At 52.7% G+C, this 21,567-nt stretch overlaps 1 protein-coding gene across 3 annotated transcripts in view; it reads right to left on the reverse strand.

Moving 5' to 3' along the window:
- The window catches only part of susd4 (sushi domain containing 4), a 223,200-nt gene that overhangs the window by 70,800 nt on the left and 130,833 nt on the right, over positions 1-21,567 (reverse strand). The gene's annotated exons all lie outside the window — the stretch shown is intronic.

The raw sequence follows: 21,567 nt of genomic DNA on the forward strand, positions 1-21,567 counted from the left end.
TGGCCAAGACAATGAGGGATATGGCTCACTCACTGAGGGATATGGCCGAGGCAATGAGGGATATGGCTCACTCACTGAGGGATATGGCCGAGACAATGAGGGATATGGCTCACTCACTGAGGGATATGGCCGAGGACAATGAGGGATATGGCTCACTCACTGAGGGACATGGCCGAGCAATGAGGATATGGCTCACTCACTGAGGGACATGGCCGAGGCAGTGAGGGATATGGCTCACTCACTGAGGGTCATGGCCGAGGCAATGAGGGATATGGCTCACTCACTGAGGGACATGGCAGAGACAATGAGGGATATGGCTCACTCACTGAGGGACATGACCGAGACAATGAGGGATATGGCTCACTCACTGAGGGACATGGCTCACTCACTGAGGGATATGGCTCACTCACTGAGGGATATGGCCGAGGCAATGAGGGATATGGCTCATAGGCTCACTCACTGAGGGACATGGCAGAGACAATGAGGGATATGGCTCACTCACTGAGGGATATGGCCGAGGCAATGAGGGATATGGCTCACTCACTGAGGGATATGGCTCACTCACTGAGGGATATGGCTCACTCACTGAGGGATATGGCCGAGGCAATGAGGGATATGGCTCACTCACTGAGGGATATGGCTCACTCACTGAGGGACATGGCCGAGGCAATGAGGGATATGGCTCACTCACTGAGGGATATGGCCGAGGCAATGAGGGATATGGCTCACTCACTGAGGGATATGGCTCACTCACTGAGGGATATGGCTCACTCACTGAGGGATATGGCTCACTCACTGAGGGATATGGCTCACTCACTGAGGGATATGGCCGAGGCAATGAGGGATATGGCTCACTCACTGAGGGACATGGCCGAGGCAATGAGGGATATGGCTCACTCACTGAGGGTCATGGCCGAGGCAATGAGGGATATGGCCTCTCTGGGGTCATGGCCGAGGCAATGAGGGATATGGCCGAGGCAATGAGGGATATGGCTCACTCACTGAGGGACATGGCAGAGACAATGAGGGATATGGCTCACTCACTGAGGGACATGGCCGAGGCAATGAGGGATATGGCTCACTCACTGAGGGATATGGCTCACTCACTGAGGGATATGGCTCACTCACTGAGGGATATGGCTCACTCACTGAGGGATATGGCTCACTCACTGAGGGACATGGCCGAGGCAATGAGGGATATGGCTCACTCACTGAGGGATATGGCCGAGGCAATGAGGGATATGGCTCACTCACTGAGGGATATGGCTCACTCACTGAGGGATATGGCTCACTCACTGAGGGATATGGCTCACTCACTGAGGATATGGCTCACTCACTGAGGGACATGACCGAGGCAATGAGGGATATGGCTCACTCACTGAGGGTCATGGCCGAGACAATGAGGGATATGGCCGAGACAATGAGGGATATGGCTCACTCACTGAGGGACATGGCCGAGGCAATGAGGGATATGGCTCACTCACTGAGGGACATGGCCGAGGCAATGAGGGATATGGCTCACTCACTGAGGGTCATGGCCGAGGCAATGAGGGATATGGCTCACTCACTGAGGGACATGGCCGAGACAATGAGGGATATGGCTCACTCACTGAGGGACATGGCCGAGGCAATGAGGGATATGGCTCACTCACTGAGGGATATGGCAGAGACAATGAGGGATATGGCTCACTCACTGAGGGTCATGGCCGAGACAATGAGGGATATGGCTCACTCACTGAGGGACATGGCCAAGACAATGAGGGATATGGCTCACTCACTGAGGGACATGGCCGAGGCAATGAGGGATATGGCTCACTCACTGAGGGTCATGGCCGAGGCACTGAGGGATATGGCTCACTCACTGAGGGACAAGGCTGAGACAATGAGGGATATGGCTCACTCACTGAGGGATATGGCTCACTCACTGAGGGATATGGCTCACTCACTGAGGGACATGGCTCACTCACTGAGGGACATGGCTCACTCTCTGAGGGTCATGGCCGAGGCAATGAGGGATATGGCTCACTCACTGAGGGACATGGCCGAGACAATGAGGGATATGGCTCACTCACTGAGGGTCATGGCTCACTCACTGAGGGTCATGGCCGAGGCAATGAGGGATATGGCTCACTCACTGAGGGATATGGCCGAGACAATGAGGGATATGGCTCACTCACTGAGGGATATGGCCAAGGCAATGAGGGATATGGCCGAGACAATGAGGAATATGGCTCACTCACTGAGGGATATGGCTGAGGCAATGAGGGATATGGCTCACTCACTGAGGGATATGGCTGAGGCAATGAGGGATATGGCTCACTCACTGAGGGATATGGCTCACTCACTGAGGGATATGGCTCACTCACTGAGGACATGGCTCACTCTCTGAGGGTCATGGCCGAGGCAATGGGATATGGCTCACTCACTGAGGGATATGGCCGAGACAATGAGGGATATGGCTCACTCACTGAGGGATATGGCCGAGGCAATGAGGGATATGGCCGAGACAATGAGGAATATGGCTCACTCACTGAGGGATATGGCTGAGGCAATGAGGGATATGGCTCACTCACTGAGGGATATGGCTGAGGCAATGAGGGATATGGCTCACTCACTGAGGGATATGGCTGAGGCAATGAGGGATATGGCTCACTCACTGAGGGATATGGCAAAGACAATGAGGGATATGGCTCACTCACTGAGGGATATGCCTCACTCACTGAGGGATATGGCTGAGGCAATGAGGGATATGGCTCACTCACTGAGGGACATGGCAAAGACAATGAGGGATATGGCTCACTCACTGAGGGACATGGCAGAGACAATGAGGGATATGGCTCACTCACTGAGGGTCATGGCCGAGGCAATGAGGGATATGGCTCACTCACTGAGGGACATGGCTCACTCACTGAGGGACATGGCCGAGACAATGAGGGATATGGCTCACTCACTGAGGGTCATGACCGAGGCAATGAGGGATATGGCTCACTCACTGAGGGTCATGGCCGAGACAATGAGGGACAAGGCCGAGGCAATGAGGGATATGGCTCACTCACTGAGGGTCATGACCGAGGCAATGAGGGATATGGCTCACTCACTGAGGGATACGGCCGAGGCAATGAGGGATATGGCTCACTCACTGAGGGTCATGACCGAGGCAATGAGGGATATGGCTCACTCACTGAGGGTCATGGCCGAGGCAATGAGGGATATGGCTCACTCACTGAGGGTCATGGCTCACTCACTGAGGGATATGGCCAAGACAATGAGGGATATGGCTCACTCACTGAGGGTCATGGCCGAGGCAATGAGGGATATGGCTCACTCACTGAGGGATATGGCCAAGACAATGAGGGACATGGCTCACTCACTGAGGGATATGGCTCACTCACTGAGGGATATGGCTCACTCACTGAGGGATATGGCTCACTCACTGAGGGATATGGCCAAGACAATGAGGGATATGGCTCACTCACTGAGGGATATGGCAGAGGCAATGAGGGATATGGCTCACTCACTGAGGGATATGGCAGAGGCAATGAGGGATATGGCCAAGACAATGAGGGATATGGCTCACTCACTGAGGGTCATGGCCAAGGCAATGAGGGATATGGCTCACTCACTGAGGGATGTGGCCGAGGCAATGAAGGATATGGCTCACTCACTGAGGGATATGGCCAAGGCAATGAGGGATATGGCTCACTCACTGAGGGATATGGCCAAGGCAATGAGGGGTATGGCTCACTCAAAATTTTTTTTTTTTTTTAAAGGTTAATGGGGGGGGGGGGGCTGTTGGGTTACTTACTGGTATAGGGTGGATACGTTGACTTGAGTAGGGTGATCATTGCTCGGCACAACATCGAGAGCCGAAGGGCCTGTTCTGTGCTGTACTGTTCTATGTTCTATATGAGGCGCCCAGAATCATAACCGGGTGAAGTAATTATTTTACTTATTATACTATGCGGCCCTTTAAAATTGTGAATTTCTGAATGTGGCCCTTGCACGGAAAAGTTTGCCCACCCCTGACCTACAAGATGCCAGAGATGACAGAAGAGGGCACAGAAAGATAGACAACAGACTAGTTGGCTCGGTGCAGTTTCACACAGTTAGTCAGGGAGAAGGGGGCACTGATTGTTGCATGGCACCATTTCGAGCTGTCTCTCACTGTCTGCCCATGGGTGGGAAGGTTGTGCCTTGCCTGGATATGGGCTTGGGGTCAGGGGGATTATTGCAGATCAGACCCAGGCACATCCCACATACCTTCCACCCTCACCCAGCAGTGAAAGGCCAGCTATGTGAGAGAGCCAGGTATGTCAGCATCCCCACTCTGACCCCAAACTGTGTTCCATCTCCCACCGTGCCCCCTCCCACAAAACAATATGGTCCATGAGGAGGAGTCCCCATCGCACATCCAGGGATCATTTGGGCGGGTATGTTGGCATGGTGGCACAGTGGTTAGCACTGCTGCCTCACAGCTTCAGGGTCTCGGGTTCTATTCTGGCCTTGGGTCACTGGGGATGATATTGGAGATCACCGCCAGAGCCATCCAGGCCCCCATGATGGCCAAGACCCACTGGGGGCGATACTGGAGAGCCCAGTGGGGGCGATATTGGAGAGCCCACTGGGGGCGATGATATTGGAGAGCCCACTGGGGGCGATGATATTGGAGAGCCCAATGGGGGCGATATTGGAGAGCCCACTGGGGGCGATATTGGAGAGCCCACTGGGGGGGATGATATTGGAGAGCCCACTGAGAGCGATGATATTGGAGAGCCCACTGATAGCGATGATATTGGGGAGCCCACTGATAGCGATGATATTGGAGAGCCCACTGATAGCGATGATATTGGAGAGCCCACTGAGAGCGATGATATTGGAGAGCCCACTGATAGCGATGATATTGGAGAGCCCACTGATAGCGATGATATTGGAGAGCCCACTGGGGGCGATATTGGAGAGCCCACTGGGGGCGATGATATTGGAGAGCCCACTGGGGGTGATGATATTGGAGAGCCCACTGGGGGTGATGATATTGGAGAGCCCACTGGGGGAGATGATATTGGAGAGCCCACTGGGGGCGATGATATTGGGGAGCCCACTGGGGGGGATGATATTGGAGAGCCCACTGATAGCGATGATATTGGAGAGCCCACTGGGGGTGATGATATTGGAGAGCCCACTGGGGGGGATGATATTGGAGAGCCCACTGGGGGGGATGATATTGGAGAGCCAACTGATAGCGATGATATTGGAGAGCCCACTGATAGCGATGATATTGGAGAGCCCACTGATAGCGATGATATTGGAGAGCCCACTGGGGGGGATGATATTGGACAGCCCACTGGGGGCGATGATATTGGTAAGCCCACTGGGGGCGATGATATTGGAGAGACCACTGGGGGCGATGATATTGGAGAGCCCACTGATAGCGATGATATTGGAGAGCCCACTGATAGCGATGATATTGGAGAGCCCACTGGGGGCGATGATATTGGAGAGCCCACTGATAGCGATGATATTGGAGAGCCCACTGATAGCGATGATATTGGAGAGCCCACTGGGGACGATGATATTGGAGAGCCCACTGATAGCGATGATATTGGAGAGCCCACTGATAGCGATGATATTGGAGAGTCCACTGATAGCCATGATATTAGAGAGCCCACTGGGGGGGGGGGGGGGGGGGGGTGATATTGGAGAGCCCACTGATAGCGATGATATTGGAGAGCCCACTGATAGCGATGATATTGGAGAGCCCACTGATAGCGATGATATTGGAGAGCCCACTGGGGGCGATGATATTGGACAGCCCACTGGGGGTGATGATATTGGAGAGCCCACTGATAGCGATGATATTGGAGAGCCCACTGGGGGCGATGATATTGGAGAGCCCACTGATAGCGATGATATTGGAGAGCCCACTGGGGGCGATGATATTGGAGAGCCCACTGGGGGCGATGATATTGGAGAGCCCACTGATAGCGATGATATTGGAGAGCCCACTGGGGGCGATGATATTGGAGAGCCCACTGGGGGCGATGATATTGGAGAGCCCACTGGGGGTGATGATATTGGAGAGCCCATGGGGGCGATGATATTGGAGAGCCCACTGGGGGGGATGATATTGGAGAGCCCACTGATAGCGATGATATTGGAGAGCCCACTGATAGCGATGATATTGGAGAGCCCACTGATAGCAATGATATTGGAGAGCCCACTGGGGGCGATGATATTGGAGAGCCCACTGATAGCGATGATATTGGGGAGCCCACTGATAGCGATGATATTGGAGAGCCCACTGATAGCGATGATATTGGGGAGCCCACTGATAGCGATGATATTGGGGAGCCCACTGATAGCGATGATATTGGAGAGCCCACTGATAGCGATGATATTGGAGAGCCCAATGATAGCGATGATATTGGAGAGCCCAATGATAGCGATGATATTGGGGAGCCCACTGATAGCGATGATATTGGAGAGCCCACTGATAGCGATGATATTGGGGAGCCCACTGATAGCGATGATATTGGAGAGCCCACTGATAGCGATGATATTGGAGAGCCCACTGATAGCGATGATATTGGAGAGTCCACTGATAGCCATGATATTAGAGAGCCCACTGGGGGGGGGGGGGGGGTGATATTGGAGAGCCCACTGATAGCGATGATATTGGAGAGCCCACTGATAGCGATGATATTGGAGAGCCCACTGATAGCGATGATATTGGAGAGCCCACTGGGGGCGATGATATTGGACAGCCCACTGGGGGCGATGATATTGGAGAGCCCACTGATAGCGATGATATTGGAGAGCCCACTGGGGGCGATGATATTGGAGAGCCCACTGATAGCGATGATATTGGAGAGCCCACTGGGGGCGATGATATTGGAGAGCCCACTGGGGGCGATGATATTGGAGAGCCCACTGGGGGTGATGATATTGGAGAGCCCATGGGGGCGATGATATTGGAGAGCCCACTGGGGGGGATGATATTGGAGAGCCCACTGATAGCGATGATATTGGAGAGCCCACTGATAGCGATGATATTGGAGAGCCCACTGATAGCGATGATATTGGAGAGCCCACTGGGGGCGATGATAATGGAGAGCCCACTGATAGCGATGATATTGGGGAGCCCACTGATAGCGATGATATTGGAGAGCCCACTGATAGCGATGATATTGGGGAGCCCACTGATAGCGATGATATTGGGGAGCCCACTGATAGCGATGATATTGGAGAGCCCACTGATAGCGATGATATTGGAGAGCCCAATGATAGCGATGATATTGGAGAGCCCAATGATAGCGATGATATTGGGGAGCTCACTGATAGCGATGATATTGGAGAGCCCACTGATAGCGATGATATTGGGGAGCCCACTGATAGCGATGATATTGGAGAGCCCACTGGGGGCGATGATATTGGAGAGCCCACTGGGGGCGATGATATTGGAGAGCCCACTGGGGGCGATGATATTGGAGAGCCCACTGATAGCGATGATATTGGAGAGCCCACTGAGAGCGATGATATTGGAGAGCCCACTGGCCATGATGATATTGGAGAGCCCACTGGGGGCGATGATATTGGAGAGCCCACTGATAGCAATGATATTGGGGAGCCCACTGATAACGATGATATTGGAGAGCCCACTGATAGCGATGATATTGGAGAGCCCACTGGGGGTGATGATATTGGAGAGCCCACTGATAGCGATGATATTGGAGAGCCCACTGATAGCGATGATATTGGAGAGCCAACTGATAGCGATGATATTGGAGAGCCCACTGATAGCGATGATATTGGAGAGCCCACTGGGGGTGATGATATTGGAGAGCCCACTGGGGGCGATGATATTGGAGAGCCCACTGAGGGTGATGATATTGGAGAGCCCACTGATAGCGATGATATTGGAGAGCCCACTGATAGCGATGATATTGGAGAGCCCACTGGGGGTGATGATATTGGAGAGCCCACTGAGGGCGATGATATTGGAGAGCCCACTGATAGCGATGATATTGGAGAGCCCACTGGGGACGATGATATTGGACAGCCCACTGGGGGCGATGATATTGGAGAGCCAACTGATAGCGATGATATTGGAGAGCCCACTGGGGGCGATGATATTGGAGAGCCCACTGATAGCGATGATATTGGAGAGCCCACTGGGGGCGATGATATTGGAGAGCCCACTGGGGGCGATGATATTGGAGAGCCCACTGATAGCGATGATATTGGAGAGCCCACTGAGGGCGATGATATTGGAGAGCCCACTGATAGCGATGATATTGGAGAGCCCACTGGGGGCGATGATATTGGAGAGCCCACTGAGAGCGATGATATTGGAGAGCCCACTGGGGGCGATGATATTGGAGAGCCCACCGGGGGTGATGATATTGGAGAGTCCACTGATAGCGATGATATTGGAGAGCCCACTGATAGCGATGATATTGGAGATCCCACTGATAGCGATTATATTGGAGAGCCCACTGGGGGCGATGATATTGGAGAGTCCACTGATAGCGATGATATTGGAGAGCCCACTGGGGGCGATGATATTGGAGAGCCCACTGATAGCGATGATATTGGAGATCCCACTGATAGCGATGATATTGGAGAGCCAACTGATAGCGATGATATTGGAGAGCCCACTGATAGCGATGATATTGGAGAGCCCACTGGGGGCGATGATATTGGAGAGCCCACTGGGGGCGATGATATTGGAGAGCCCACTGGGGGCGATGATATTAGAGAGCCCACTGGGGGTGATGATATTGGAGAGCCCACTGATAGCGATGATATTGGGGAGCCCACTGATAGCGATGATATTGGAGAGCCAACTGATAGCGATGATATTGGAGAGCCCACTGGGGGCGGTGATATCGGAGAGCCCACTGGGGGCGATGATATTGGAGAGTCCACTGATAGCGATGATATTGGAGAGCCCACTAGGGGCGATGATATTGGAGAGCCCACTGAGAGCGATGATATTGGAGAGCCCACTGATAGCGATGATATTGGAGAGCCCACTGATAGCGATGATATTGGAGAGCCCACTGATAGCGATGATATTGGAGAGCCCACTGATAGCGATGATATTGGAGAGCCCACTGGGGGCGATGATATTGGAGAGCCCACTGATAGCGATGATATTGGAGATCCCACTGAGAGCGATGATATTGGAGAGCCCACTGGGGGCGATGATATTGGAGAGCCCACTGATAGCGATGATATTGGAGAGCCCACTGGGGGCGATGATATTGGAGAGCCCACTGATAGCGATGATATTGGAGAGCCCACTGGGGGCGATGATATTGGAGAGCCCACTGGGGGCGATGATATTGGAGAGCCCACTGATAGCGATGATATTGGAGAGCCCACTGGGGGCGATGATATTGGAGAGCCCACTGATAGCGATGACATTGGAGAGCCCACTGAGAACGATGATATTGGAGAGCCCACTGATAGCGATGATATTGGAGAGCCCACTGATAGCGATGATATTGGAGAGCACACTGGGGGCGATGATATTGGAGAGCCCACTGATAGCGATGATATTGGAGAGCCCACTGGGGGCGATGATATTGGAGAGCCCACTGATAGCGATGATATTGGAGAGCCCACTGGGGGCGATGATATTGGAGAGCCCACTGATAGCGATGATATTGGAGAGCCCACTGATAGCGATGATATTGGAGAGCCCACTGATAGCGATGATATTGGAGAGCCCACTGATAGCGATGATATTGGAGAGCCCACTGGGGGCGATGATATTGGAGAGCCCACTGATAGCGATGATATTGGAGAGCCCACTGTTAGCGATGATATTGGGGAGCCCACTGATAGCGATGATATTGGGGAGCCCACTGTTAGCGATGATATTGGGGAGCCCACTGTTAGCGATGATATTGGAGAGCCCACTGGGGGCGATGATATTGGAGAGCCCACTGGGGGCGATGATATTGGAGAGCCCACTGTTAGCAATGATATTGGAGAGCCCACTGAGAGCGATGATATTGGAGAGCCCACTGGGGGCGATGATATTGGAGAGTCCACTGATAGCGATGATATTGGAGAGCCCACTGATAGCGATGATATTGGAGAGCCCACTGATAGCGATGATATTGAAGAGCCCACTGGGGGCGATGATATTGGAGAGCCCACTGGGGGCGATGATATTGGAGAGCCCACTGGGAACGATGATATTGGAGAGCCCACTGATAGCGATGATATTGGAGAGCCCACTGGGGGCGATGATATTGGAGAGCCCACTGATAGCGATGATATTGGAGAGCCCACTGGGGGCGATGATATTGGAGAGCCCACTGGGGGCGATGATATTGGAGAGCCCACTGGGAACGATGATATTGGAGAGCCCACTGATAGCGATGATATTGGAGAGCCCACTGATAGCGATGATATTGGAGAGCCCACTGGGGGATGATATTGGAGAGCCCACTGATAGCGATGATATTGGAGAGCCCACTGATAGCGATGATATTGGAGAGCCCACTGATAGCGATGATATTGGAGAGCCCACTGGGGCGATGGTATTGGACAGCCCACTGATAGCGATGATATTGGAGAGCCCACTGGGGGCGATGATATTGGAGAGCCCACTGGGGGCGATGATATTGGAGAGCCCACTGGGAACGATGATATTGGAGAGCCCACTGATAGCGATGATATTGGAGAGCCCACTGGGGGCGATGATATTGGAGAGCCCACTGATAGCGATGATATTGGAGAGCCCACTGGGGGCGATGATATTGGAGAGCCCACTGGGGGCGATGATATTGGAGAGCCCACTGGGAACGATGATATTGGAGAGCCCACTGATAGCGATGATATTGGAGAGCCCACTGATAGCGATGATATTGGAGAGCCCACTGGGGGGATGATATTGGAGAGCCCACTGATAGCGATGATATTGGAGAGCCCACTGATAGCGATGATATTGGAGAGCCCACTGGGGCGATGGTATTGGACAGCCCACTGATAGCGATGATATTGGAGAGCCCACTGGGGGCGATGATATTGGAGAGCCCACTGAGAGCGATGATATTGGAGAGCCCACTGGGGGCGATGATATTGGAGAGCCCACCGGGGGTGATGATATTGGAGAGTCCACTGATAGCGATGATATTGGAGAGCCCACTGATAGCGATTATATTGGAGAGCCCACTGGGGGCGATGATATTGGAGAGTCCACTGATAGCGATGATATTGGAGAGCCCACTGGGGGCGATGATATTGGAGAGCCCACTGATAGCGATGATATTGGAGATCCCACTGATAGCGATGATATTGGAGAGCCAACTGATAGCGATGATATTGGAGAGCACACTGATAGCGATGATATTGGAGAGCCCACTGGGGTCGATGATATTGGAGAGCCCACTGGGGGCAATGATATTGGAGAGCCCACTGGGGGCGATGATATTAGAGAGCCCACTGGGGGTGATGATATTGGAGAGCCCACTGATAGCGATGATATTGGGGAGCCCAATGATAGCGATGATATTGGAGAGCCAACTGATAGCGATGATATTGGAGATCCCACTGGGGGCGGTGATATCGGAGAGCCCACTGGGGGCGATGATATTGGAGAGTCCACTGATAGCGATGATATTGGAGAGCCCACTAGGGGCGATGATATTGGAGAGCCCACTGAGAGCGATGATATTGGAGAGCCCACTGATAGCGATGATATTGGAGAGCCCACTGATAGCGATGATATTGGAGATCCCACTGATAGCGATGATATTGGAGAGCCCACTGATAGCGATGATATTGGAGAGCCCACTGGGGGCGATGATATTGGAGAGCCCACTGATAGCGATGATATTGGAGATCCCACTGAGAGCGATGATATTGGGGAGCCCACTGATAACGATGATATTGGAGAGCCCACTGATAGCGATGATATTGGAGAGCCCACTGGGGGTGATGATATTGGAGAGCCCACTGATAGCGATGATATTGGAGAGCCCACTGATAGCGATGATATTGGAGAGCCAACTGATAGCGATGATATTGGAGAGCCCACTGATAGCGATGATATTGGAGAGCCCACTGGGGGTGATGATATTGGAGAGCCCACTGGGGGCGATGATATTGGAGAGCCCACTGAGGGTGATGATATTGGAGAGCCCACTGATAGCGATGATATTGGAGAGCCCACTGATAGCGATGATATTGGAGAGCCCACTGGGGGTGATGATATTGGAGAGCCCACTGAGGGCGATGATATTGGAGAGCCCACTGATAGCGATGATATTGGAGAGCCCACTGGGGACGATGATATTGGACAGCCCACTGGGGGCGATGATATTGGAGAGCCAACTGATAGCGATGATATTGGAGAGCCCACTGGGGGCGATGATATTGGAGAGTCCACTGATAGCGATGATATTGGAGAGCCCACTGGGGGCGATGATATTGGAGAGCCCACTGGGGGCGATGATATTGGAGAGCCCACTGATAGCGATGATATTGGAGAGCCCACTGAGGGGGATGATATTGGAGAGCCCACTGATAGCGATGATATTGGAGAGCCCACTGGGGGCGATGATATTGGAGAGCCCACTGAGAGCGATGATATTGGAGAGCCCACTGGGGGCGATGATATTGGAGAGCCCACCGGGGGTGATGATATTGGAGAGTCCACTGATAGCGATGATATTGGAGAGCCCACTGATAGCGATGATATTGGAGATCCCACTGATAGCGATTATATTGGAGAGCCCACTGGGGGCGATGATATTGGAGAGTCCACTGATAGCAATGATATTGGAGAGCCCACTGGGGGCGATGATATTGGAGAGCCCACTGATAGCGATGATATTGGAGATCCCACTGATAGCGATGATATTGGAGAGCCAACTGATAGCGATGATATTGGAGAGCCCACTGATAGCGATGATATTGGAGAGCCCACTGGGGGCGATGATATTGGAGAGCCCACTGGGGGCGATGATATTGGAGAGCCCACTGGGGGCGATGATATTGGAGAGCCCACTGGGGGTGATGATATTGGAGAGCCCACTGATAGCGATGATATTGGGGAGCCCACTGATAGCGATGATATTGGAGAGCCAACTGATAGCGATGATATTGGAGAGCCCACTGGGGGCGGTGATATCGGAGAGCCCACTGGGGGCGATGATATTGGAGAGTCCACTGATAGCGATGATATTGGAGAGCCCACTAGGGGCGATGATATTGGAGAGCCCACTGAGAGCGATGATATTGGAGAGCCCACTGATAGCGATGATATTGGAGAGCCCACTGATAGCGATGATATTGGAGATCCCACTGATAGCGATGATATTGGAGAGCCCACTGATAGCGATGATATTGGAGAGCCCACTGGGGGCGATGATATTGGAGAGCCCACTGATAGCGATGATATTGGAGATCCCACTGAGAGCGATGATATTGGAGAGCCCACTGGGGGCGATGATATTGGAGAGCCCACTGATAGCGATGATATTGGAGAGCCCACTGGGGGCGATGATATTGGAGAGCCCACTGATAGCGATGATATTGGAGAGCCCACTGGGGGCGATGATATTGGAGAGCCCACTGGGGGCGATGATATTGGAGAGCCCACTGATAGCGATGATATTGGAGAGCCCACTGGGGGCGATGATATTGGAGAGCCCACTGATAGCGATGACATTGGAGAGCCCACTGAGAACGATGATATTGGAGAGCCCACTGATAGCGATGATATTGGAGAGCCCACTGATAGCGATGATATTGGAGAGCACACTGGGGGCGATGATATTGGAGAGCCCACTGATAGCGATGATATTGGAGAGCCCACTGGGGGCGATGATATTGGGGAGCCCACTGATAGCGATGATATTGGAGAGCCCACTGGGGGCGATGATATTGGAGAGCCCACTGATAGCGATGATATTGGAGAGCCCACTGATAGCGATGATATTGGAGAGCCCACTGATAGCGATGATATTGGAGAGCCCACTGATAGCGATGATATTGGAGAGCCCACTGGGGGCGATGATATTGGAGAGCCCACTGATAGCGATGATATTGGAGAGCCCACTGTTAGCGATGATATTGGGGAGCCCACTGATAGCGATGATATTGGGGAGCCCACTGTTAGCGATGATATTGGGGAGCCCACTGTTAGCGATGATATTGGAGAGCCCACTGGGGGCGATGATATTGGAGAGCCCACTGGGGGCGATGATATTGGAGAGCCCACTGTTAGCAATGATATTGGAGAGCCCACTGAGAGCGATGATATTGGAGAGCCCACCGGGGGCGATGATATTGGAGAGTCCACTGATAGCGATGATATTGGAGAGCCCACTGATAGCGATGATATTGGAGAGCCCACTGATAGCGATGATATTGAAGAGCCCACTGGGGGCGATGATATTGGAGAGCCCACTGGGGGCGATGATATTGGAGAGCCCACTGGGAACGATGATATTGGAGAGCCCACTGATAGCGATGATATTGGAGAGCCCACTGGGGGCGATGATATTGGAGAGCCCACTGATAGCGATGATATTGGAGAGCCCACTGATAGCGATGATATTGGAGAGCCCACTGGGGGCGATGATATTGGAGAGCCCACTGGGAACGATGATATTGGAGAGCCCACTGATAGCGATGATATTGGAGAGCCCACTGATAGCGATGATATTGGAGAGCCCACTGGGGGGATGATATTGGAGAGCCCACTGATAGCGATGATATTGGAGAGCCCACTGATAGCGATGATATTGGAGAGCCCACTGATAGCGATGATATTGGAGAGCCCACTGGGGCGATGGTATTGGACAGCCCACTGATAGCGATGATATTGGAGAGCCCACTGGGGGCGATGATATTGGAGAGCCCACTGGGGGCGATGATATTGGAGAGCCCACTGGGAGCGATGATATTGGAGAGCCCACTGATAGCGATGATATTGGAGAGCCCACTGGGGGCGATGATATTGGAGAGCCCACTGATAGCGATGATATTGGAGAGCCCACTGGGGGCGATGATATTGGAGAGCCCACTGGGGGCGATGATATTGGAGAGCCCACTGGGAACGATGATATTGGAGAGCCCACTGATAGCGATGATATTGGAGAGCCCACTGATAGCGATGATATTGGAGAGCCCACTGGGGGGATGATATTGGAGAGCCCACTGATAGCGATGATATTGGAGAGCCCACTGATAGCGATGATATTGGAGAGCCCACTGATAGCGATGATATTGGAGAGCCCACTGGGGCGATGGTATTGGACAGCCCACTGATAGCGATGATATTGGAGAGCCCACTGGGGGCGATGATATTGGAGAGCCCACTGAGAGCGATGATATTGGAGAGCCCACTGGGGGCGATGATATTGGAGAGCCCACCGGGGGTGATGATATTGGAGAGTCCACTGATAGCGATGATATTGGAGAGCCCACTGATAGCGATTATATTGGAGAGCCCACTGGGGGCGATGATATTGGAGAGTCCACTGATAGCGATGATATTGGAGAGCCCACTGGGGGCGATGATATTGGAGAGCCCACTGATAGCGATGATATTGGAGATCCCACTGATAGCGATGATATTGGAGAGCCAACTGATAGCGATGATATTGGAGAGCACACTGATAGCGATGATATTGGAGAGCCCACTGGGGTCGATGATATTGGAGAGCCCACTGGGGGCGATGATATTGGAGAGCCCACTGGGGGCGATGATATTAGAGAGCCCACTGGGGGTGATGATATTGGAGAGCCCACTGATAGCGATGATATTGGGGAGCCCAATGATAGCGATGATATTGGAGAGCCAACTGATAGCGATGATATTGGAGATCCCACTGGGGGCGGTGATATCGGAGAGCCCACTGGGGGCGATGATATTGGAGAGTCCACTGATAGCGATGATATTGGAGAGCCCACTAGGGGCGATGATATTGGAGAGCCCACTGAGAGCGATGATATTGGAGAGCCCACTGATAGCGATGATATTGGAGAGCCCACTGATAGCGATGATATTGGAGATCCCACTGATAGCGATGATATTGGAGAGCCCACTGATAGCGATGATATTGGAGAGCCCACTGGGGGCGATGATATTGGAGAGCCCACTGATAGCGATGATATTGGAGAGCCCACTGAGAGCGATGATATTGGAGAGCCCACTGGGGGCGATGATATTGGAGAGCCCACTGATAGCGATGATATTGGAGAGCCCACTGGGGGCGATGATATTGGAGAGCCCACTGATAGCGATGATATTGGAGAGCCCACTGGGGGCGATGATATTGGAGAGCCCACTGGGGGCGATGATATTGGAGAGCCCACTGATAGCGATGATATTGGAGAGCCCACTGGGGGCGATGATATTGGAGAGCCCACTGATAGCGATGATATTGGAGAGCCCACTGATAGCGATGATATTGGAGAGCCCACTGAGAACGATGATATTGGAGAGCCCACTGATAGCGATGATATTGGAGAGCCCACTGATAGCGATGATATTGGAGAGCACACTGGGGGCGATGATATTGGAGAGCCCACTGATAGCGATGATATTGGAGAGCCCACTGGGGGCGATGATATTGGGGAGCCCACTGATAGCGATGATATTGGAGAGCCCACTGGGGGCGATGATATTGGAGAGCCCACTGATAGCGATGATATTGGAGAGCCCACTGATAGCGATGATATTGGAGAGCCCACTGATAGCGATGATATTGGAGAGCCCACTGATAGCGATGATATTGGAGAGCCCACTGGGGGCGATGATATTGGAGAGCCCACTGATAGCGATGATATTGGAGAGCCCACTGTTAGCGATGATATTGGGGAGCCCACTGATAGCGATGATATTGGGGAGCCCACTGTTAGCGATGATATTGGGGAGCCCACTGTTAGCGATGATATTGGAGAGCCCACTGGGGGCGATGATATTGGAGAGCCCACTGGGGGCGATGATATTGGAGAGCCCACTGTTAGCAATGATATTGGAGAGCCCACTGAGAGCGATGATATTGGAGAGCCCACCGGGGGCGATGATATTGGAGAGTCCACTGATAGCGATGATATTGGAGAGCCCACTGATAGCGATGATATTGGAGAGCCCACTGATAGCGATGATATTGGAGAGCCCACTGGGGGCGATGATATTGGAGAGCCCACTGGGGGCGATGATATTGGAGAGCCCACTGGGAACGATGATATTGGAGAGCCCACTGATAGCGATGATATTGGAGAGCCCACTGGGGGCGATGATATTGGAGAGCCCACTGATAGCGATGATATTGGAGAGCCCACTGGGGGCGATGATATTGGAGAGCCCACTGGGGGCGATGATATTGGAGAGCCCACTGGGAACGATGATATTGGAGAGCCCACTGATAGCGATGATATTGGAGAGCCCACTGATAGCGATGATATTGGAGAGCCCACTGGGGGGATGATATTGGAGAGCCCACTGATAGCGATGATATTGGAGAGCCCACTGATAGCGATGATATTGGAGAGCCCACTGATAGCGATGATATTGGAGAGCCCACTGGGGCGATGGTATTGGACAGCCCACTGATAGCGATGATATTGGAGAGCCCACTGGGGGCGATGATATTGGAGAGCCCACTGGGGGCGATGATATTGGAGAGCCCACTGGGAACGATGATATTGGAGAGCCCACTGATAGCGATGATATTGGAGAGCCCACTGGGGGCGATGATATTGGAGAGCCCACTGATAGCGATGATATTGGAGAGCCCACTGGGGGCGATGATATTGGAGAGCCCACTGGGGGCGATGATATTCGAGAGCCCACTGGGAACGATGATATTGGAGAGCCCACTGATAGCGATGATATTGGAGAGCCCACTGATAGCGATGATATTGGAGAGCCCACTGGGGGGATGATATTGGAGAGCCCACTGATAGCGATGATATTGGAGAGCCCACTGATAGCGATGATATTGGAGAGCCCACTGATAGCGATGATATTGGAGAGCCCACTGGGGCGATGGTATTGGACAGCCCACTGATAGCGATGATATTGGAGAGCCCACTGATAGCGATGATATTGGGGATCCCACTGATAGCGATGATATTGGAGAGCCCACTGATAGCGATGATATTGGAGAGCCCACTGATAGCGATGATATTGGAGAGCCCACTGATAGCGATGATATTGGAGAGCCCACTGATAGCGATGATATTGGAGAGCCCACTGATAGCGATGATATTGGAGAGCCCACTGGGGGCGATGATATTGGAGAGCCCACTGGGGGGGATGATATTGGAGAGCCCACTGGGGGCGATGATATTGGAGAGCCCACTGGGGGTGATGATATTGGAGAGCCCACTGGGGGCGATGATATTGGAGAGCCCACTGGGGGCGATGATATTGGAGAGCCCACTGGGGGTGATGATATTGGAGAGCCCACTGATAGCGATGATATTGGGGATAACACTGAGAGCGATGATATTGGAGAGCCCACTGGGGGGGATGATATTGGAGAGCCCACTGATAGCGATGATATTGGGGATCCCACTGAGAGCGATGATATTGGAGAGCCCACTGGGGGGGATGATATTGGAGAGCCCACTGGGGGGGATGATATTGGAGAGCCCACTGATAGCGATGATATTGGAGAGCCCACTGGGGGCGATGATATTGGACAGCCCACTGGGGGGGATGATATTGGAGAGCCCACTGACAGCGATGATATTGGAGAGCCCACTGATAGCGATGATATTGGAGAGCCCACTGATAGCGATGATATTGGACAGCCCACTGGGGGCGATGATATTGGACAGCCCACTGGGGGTGATGATATTGGAGAGCCCACTGTGGGTGATGATATTGGAGAGCCCACTGGGGGCGATGATATTGGAGAGCCCACTGTGGGTGATGATATTGGAGAGCCCACTGGGGGAGATGATATTGGAGAGCCCACTGGGGGCGATGATATTGGAGAGCCCACTGGGGGGGATGATATTGGAGAGCCCACTGGGGGCGATGATATTGGAGAGCCCACTGGGGGTGATGATATTGGACAGCCCAGCCAGTGCGGTGCAGGCAGCCAGAATCACAGCTTCAGCCGCTCGATGCTCTGCTCAGCGACACTCCTGGTTGCTGTGGGCTTCATTACAACTGGTCTTCCTCTCAGTCTGGGGCTTCCGCTCAGGCATCATCAGGCGTGACCTGAGCAGGTAGGCCTCATCAGACACTCGGCAATCCCTCAGCTGAGCGAGCACTTTGCAGATTCCCGGGAACCTCACAGTGTGCCAGGATATACATATCGTGCTCACTACCTGGATGGTGTGCACATACGTGCATGATGTACCGCTGGTGATGACACATCAACTACATGTTCAGGGAGTGGAAGCCATTCCTCCTGATGAAGGACAGCCCCTGTCGAACCGCTTCTTGGAAGGTGACGAAGAGGCAGTGACAACCCCTGGACCTGGGGCAAGGCCGTGGATCCTGCAGCCCAGGCATCATGCTGGGCCTGGTCACGGTTAAAGGTGATGTCATTTGACACTCAGGCACTCGGGCAAACGTGACATCGCAGTCCAGTAACTTTAACTAGCCTTTGATCTACAGTTTAATGGTTTAAACACGACAGGCAGGAATTTTGTTTATTTATCTTAACCTTCAGGCTGAATACATCTGAAGTATCCCCTCCATTGACGCTGACCGCAATGTTCATTAACACCCAAACACTGAGGTTAAAAGAGAAGAACTGAAAGTATTTTGAATTTGTGAAGTTACCTGCAGCTGTCAATCAGACAGGGATTAAACTGAATGAAAACAAAGGCTCTCGAGGGGCTTTAAAGCTTCTCAAAGGTTGTGAACATTCTAGAAAAGCTGAGGGGCTTCAGAAAGCTGCAGTGTTCGGGGCAGCACGGGAGCATGGTGGTTAGCATAAATGCTTCACAGCTCCAGGGTCCCAGGTTCGATTCCCGGCTGGGTCACTGTCTGTGCGGAGTCTGCACGTCCTCCCCGTGTCTGCGTGGGCTTCCTCCGGGTGCTCCGGTTTCCTCCCACAGTCCAAAGATGTGCGGGTTAGGTGGATTGGCCATGATAAATTGCCCGTAGTGTCCTAAAAAGTAAGGTTAAGGGGGGGGGTTGTTGGGTTATGGGTATAGGGTGGATACGTGGGTTTGAGTAGGGTGATCATTGCTCGGCACAACATCGAGGGCCGAAGGGCCTGTTCTGTGCTGTACTGTGCTATGTTCTATGTTTAAAGCAAGGGGCTGAATGAGCAGTTGTGGAGAAAGAGAAAGTACTTGAGGTTTCCTGGCTTGTATCGAGGGCCGAAGGGCCCGTACTGCGCTGTAATGTTCTATGTTCTATGAACTGTCAAACCGAGCAGTTCAGAGTGAGTTGATTTCACACAGTTAAGGTTGCAGATTTTAATCAGAGACCTGCCTAAAATCATCATGGCAAGAGTGATTGATCTTTAGATTTCTCAGGGCGAGAAGGAGCAGTCCAGCCACGGGACCCCCATCCTGGGGGAGAGTCCCAAGGTCAACCTCTTACCCCCCCCCCCCCCCCCCCCACTCAGGCCTGAGACTACCCAACCCCCAGGACCCTCAAGGTCCCTCCCTCTGCAACCTGGTAGTTAGGGCAGAGGGGCACATAAGCAATGGATTTATTTTCTTCGCGCCCCCTCTGGGTCCAGTTGGACGGGCCAGGGGGTATCAGTGCCAGAGGGCAGAGGGCAGAGCACCAACCTGAAGGAGGAGGCAGGGGAGGGGCTGAGGTGGGTGGGGCTGAGGGGGTGGTGCTTGAGTCATCCACGTGCCTGCATAGAGTGGGTGGGGGACCCGTTGTATTCCCCTTGTCAGTGAGGGAGGGGTCACCATTTCCAATTGGGGGGGGGGGTGGGTGTCTGTCTCTGGACGTTATGATCGGGGCCCACTTTTTATGGGTAAGTGCAGGCTGGCCAGCGTGCTCCAAACTATCAATGTTTTAGCATTCCAAGTTGAGGGAGACCCACCTCGCCAACACTCCTAATACCAGCGGGAACCATTCCAGTTCTAAAAGAAACAGAAAAATACCCCTGGAAGGTTACAGAGGAGATTCACCAGGATGTTGCCTGGGATGGAGCATCTGAGCTATAAGGAGACACTGGACAGGGTTAGGTTGTTTCCTTTGGAGCAGAGAAGGCTGAAGGGGTATGATTGAGGTGTATCAGATTATCAGGGGTTTGGACAGGGGAAATAGAAAGCAGCTGTTCCCCTTGGTTGAGGGTCAGTCACAAAGGGGCATAGGTTTAGGGTGAGGGGCAAGAGATTCCGAGGGGATTTAAGAAAAAAACAATTCACTCAGAGGGTGGTGAGAATCTGGAATGCACGGCTTGGGAAGGTAGTGGAGGCTGGAAATCTCACAACCTGTAAAAATCACTTGCCTGAGCACTTGAAACCCCATCACATTCAAGGACAAGGGACAAGTGCTGGTCAGTGGAATTAGTGCGAGATTAGAGGTAGTTATTGTCAGTGCAGATTCGATGGGACAAAGGGTTCTTTCCTGCGCTGTTGGACTCTATGACTCTATGTAGG

The sequence above is a fragment of the Scyliorhinus canicula genome, chromosome 6 (genome assembly GCF_902713615.1).
Source record: "Scyliorhinus canicula chromosome 6, sScyCan1.1, whole genome shotgun sequence".
NCBI lineage: Eukaryota > Metazoa > Chordata > Chondrichthyes > Carcharhiniformes > Scyliorhinidae > Scyliorhinus > Scyliorhinus canicula.